Raw genomic sequence first — 4,600 nt, 5'->3', positions numbered from 1 at the left:
GTGCAAAAGCACATCTCTTCCACAAAAACACATGGCAGTGTGGACACGCTCTTGTGGAAGACCATTAGCACAAGAACTCTTGCGCAAAACTATTCTTGCGCAATAAGCCTGCAATGTAGATGTAGCCAAAAAGATTTTTTTCCCCTCATAACTGAATTGGTCTCTGTAAACTAGTTGGCAGATACAGGTCCCAAGAAGGTAGAATAAAGCCCCAATCCTCAGGGCTGCCTTTATGAGCAGAAAATAAAACCAAAGAAACCCAGAACCCTTGATCATAAGCAGCAGCAGCATTTATAACTTTCAGCAAACTGGGAGGAAGAGGATGCAATCTTCTCTCTGGATAGCCACACCTGCAACTGCTTTCCTGGGCTTTTATAGTTTAGCCCTAGATTATCTATATGCTAGGCCAGGAACTTCGCTTTAACCCATAAGGAGAGTCTTTATGCCTTGTCAGTTTCTTCTAACAAAAGGTGATAGGAGCAGGTCATATCTATCAACTTCTTCCGGTTTCCAGTTGTTCCATTGGTCAGCTGCTTCTGTAAGGGTATGTCTACACTACCACCCTAGTTCGAACTAGGGTGGTAATGTAGGCAACCAGAGTTGCAAATGAAGCCCGGGATTTGAATTTCCCAGGCTTCATTTGCATAAAGCCGGGCGCCGCCATTTTTAAATGTCTGCTAGTGCGGACTCCGTGCCGCGTGACTACACGCGGCATGGACTAAGTAGTTCGGACTAGGCTTCCTAGTCTGAAGTACCATTACTCCTCATTTCACGGAAGCCTAGTCCGAACTACCTAGTCCGTGCCGCGTGTAGCCGCAGGGCACGGAGTCCGCACTAGCAGACATTTAAAAATGGCGGCGCCCGGCTTTATGCAAATGAAGCCCGGGAAATTCAAATCCTGGGCTTCATTTGCAACTCCGGTTGCCTACATTACCACCCTAGTTTGTACTAGGGTGGTAGTGTAGACATACCCTAACAGAGCAGCAAGCTTCCAGTCTCTAACTTGGACTTCCCTTTTTTCTACTCTCTTTTGGCTGCTAGTAGTTACAAAGATCCAAGAGAGTGAAAAACTAGAAATCCAAGTTTTCTGAAACCCAGGTCTTGTATATGTGGTCCAGAAGCAGATGTTTCTGCTAACATCTTATATTAATTCCAGGGGATCCTGGGGTTGATGGAACTAAGAAGATATATTGGACTATGGCAGATCTATTAACTATTGTTATAAGGGAGGCTGACAAAAGTGTAGGAGGCAAGATGAAAGAAAGGTTGGAGCACTGCTAACTTGCTGACCACTGTCTTTTATCCTTCAGCACACACCTCTATCCTTACATGAGCTGATGTTTTAAAATATTTATTTCCCTTTATTTGCCACTGAGTTTGTTGTCTAGATCAGTAAAGGAGTGTGGACTAAAGAATGAACCTGAGTGAGGTCCTGGAGGAGCTGCATAGAACTTAGCAGTGGAGCTGGGAAGCCAGACTGGATGTAGGGTTAAGCAGTGGAGCCTCTTAGGGTGTGTCTAGACTACAGGGTTTTGTCGACAAAAGTGGACTTTTGTCGACAAAACTATACCTGCGTCCACACTACCGCTGAGTTCTGTCGACATAACGTCGACAGAACTCAGCAGTTTTGTCGACGCTGGTAAACCTCATTTTACAAGGCATAACGCCTTCTGTCGACAGAGTTTCTGTCGACAGAAGGTGTTATTGCATGTAAACTGTCCTTTGCATCTACACTACCAACTTGCAGCTTGCTTTGTCGACAGAACTCAATGTAGTCTAGACGCTCTTTGTCGACAGAAGTTTTGTTGACAGTATCTGTCGACAAAACTTCTGTCGACAGAAGCCTGTAGTCTAGACGTACCCTAACTTATATGACATCTAATTGTCCCAAGCCCTGGTGTGGAGTCCAGTTCCCTAGTCTCCATGAGTATTACTGTTCTTCAGTGCCATGCTAGCCCTCTTCTGCCCCTTCCTCCAAATCCTTACTCAAATAGAAAAATACTTTATTTTTATTATAATAATTGTGGCTTTAGGCATTCTTGAGGACTGACCGTAATTATGGGTTGTACATTCACAATTTTTACCCATCAATAAAGGCTTGATGTAGTTTTCATACTTGTTTTATACAGATGTGGGTGAGTAAGGTAGAGCAACAGATAGCTAAGAGTAGCAAGCTTTTTGTGTAATGTTTAGGAACATGTGTTTGCATGAGTGATCACTGTTAGTAACTGTGTCAGATGGGCTGTGTCTGCAAAAACAATGAGAAGTCCTGTGGCACCTTAGAGACTAAGGCTATGTCTACACTACAGCACTATTTTGAGGTACCAGAGTATCCTGAAATAGCTATCCCGTGTCTTCACAGCAAACCCATTATTTTGAAATATAACAGGCTCACTATTCCGATGTCCCTGTAAACCTCATTCCATTTAGTGCTGTCTAAAGTATGGAATAAACTATTTCAAAATAAGATACGCAATTTGCATAGCTCAAATTGCTTATCTTATTTCTAACTTCGGTGCAGTGTAGATGTACCTTAACAGATTTATGAGAGCATAAACTTTCGTGGGTAAAACAAGTGGGTTTTACCCATTAAAGCTTATGCCCTAAGGCTACGACTATACTAAGAGTTTTCTCGGCAAAAATATGCAAATGAAAAAAATCCCTTTTTCTGCAAGATTGGTATACCTCCTTTGTTGGGGCATAAGGATCTTGTGGGAAAAGGGCTTTTTGCACAAAAAGAAAATGTCCACACTGCTTGTTTTTGCACAAAAACCCCAGCGCAAAAACGAATCCGCAGAAAATATGGAAATGAGATCACGACTCATGCAAATGAGTCCCTCATTTGCATATTTTTTGCCAAGAAAACTCGTAGTGTAGACATAGACTAACAGATCTGTTAGTCTCTAAAGTGCCACTTATTGTTTTTACTGTTAGTAACTGTTATAAATTAGGTATTGATTGTAAAATTACAGAATTGAAATAACTAAAAGGCATAGATCTTCACAAAAGGAAGAGGAGTTATTTAGTGGGTGTGGTTAAATAGGGGTTATGGGATGAAATTTAGAAAGTGTAAATATAGGCTGAATACCAGGAACAACACTGACAATGAAACTTATTAGGCAGTGGAATAATCTCACAAGGGAAGTGATGGAAGATTTTAGATATGGGGCATTTTAAAATTAGTGGACAAAGCACTAGTAAATGTCCAATCATCTCTCTCTATATATTTTAGAGTGCACCTGTCTGTGTGTCTGTTCAAGAACTCCTCCTAAACTGTGAGAGCAAGGACCACCAAATTTGGCAAGCAGCTTCCTTTTACCCCAACTTAAACCAAGGTCAGGGTTTGGTTGTGCCTGGAAAATGGGAAGTACTAGAAATAGGACTATTTCCCATAACATAGAAGGGAGGGGGCAGAGAGAGGAGGAACACGAAAAGGAGAGGCACAGAAAGGGGAGGAACACGAAAAGGAGGGTCAGAGAAAGAGGAGGGATGTGATACTGAGAATGGCCACTGGGGGCAGCTGCAGCACCTAGACAGTGGCCAGCAGGGCTTGGACTCTGACACCTTGCCTGCCAGCAGACTGATAAGGAACCCCCCTATCCCAAACCTGGAGCCTGCCTCACACCCTGGGGAGAGCCTGCAGGGCATGGGGGATGCACTGGAGGAGGGGGCATCCCCCAGAGCCTAGCCCCTCCACTGACAGCCTGCATGTGCTAGAAGAGGGGCAGCTAGAGGTGGGAAAGCCCCTGGAGCCTAACTCTCCAAACAGCCTGCAGGCTGTGGGGGGCCAGCTGCAGAGGGGAGCCTGAATGCCATGGGGCTGGGGGAGCCTGCTGGGGGCTGGGGCAGTCCCCAGAGCTTCAGCACCCCTCCAATAGCATACAGGCAGCAGGGAAGGATTGTTGAGAGGGGTAGCCACTGGAACCTCTGCCTCCCCCCTCGACAGCATGCAGGCCACAGAGGGTTGCTGCAGGAGGGAGCATCCCCCAGAGACTTGCCTCCCCCAGATAACTTCAAGCTGCAGGGGGACCACTGGAGGGGGTGGCAACCTCCAGAGTCTGGTACCCCTAGACAGCCTGCAGGCTATGGCAGGGGGGCAGCTGGAGGGGGCCTGCTGGCAGGGGAGTGCTGCCCTGGCCCCATGGGAGGAGTCACTGCCGGAACAGCACCATCCTGGCCGCACGTGTGGCTCTGGTAAGCCCCCAGCACCTTCCAACCCCCTGTCCTGAATCCTGAACCTCCCACCTGCCTTGCTTTCAGCACCCCCTCCCCCTGCTCTGAGCCCCCCCACACCTCCCTACCCACTGCCCTTCCTCAGCCCTGAATTCTCACTCCAGCCTTCATTTTCTTTCATTTTTGAAAAATACAATAATTGAAATAACACATGTATATTTGTTATTTTTTTGACAAACAAACAAACAAACAAACTTCTTTCAGTTATAGACCCGAGCAATGCCGTGTACATCTGCTAGTAGGGTATTTTTTTTTCATAGGCAGGAAGATAGATGAGTAGATGTAAGTGGTCTCTTCCATCTCTAACTTCTATAATGTGCAAACAGAATGGCTACGTCTAGACTGCAAGGCTCTTTCTAAAGAGGCT

This window comes from Pelodiscus sinensis, chromosome 9 (genome assembly GCF_049634645.1).
Source record: "Pelodiscus sinensis isolate JC-2024 chromosome 9, ASM4963464v1, whole genome shotgun sequence".
Lineage (NCBI taxonomy): Eukaryota > Metazoa > Chordata > Testudines > Trionychidae > Pelodiscus > Pelodiscus sinensis.
Note: the sequence above shows the minus strand (reverse complement) of the source record.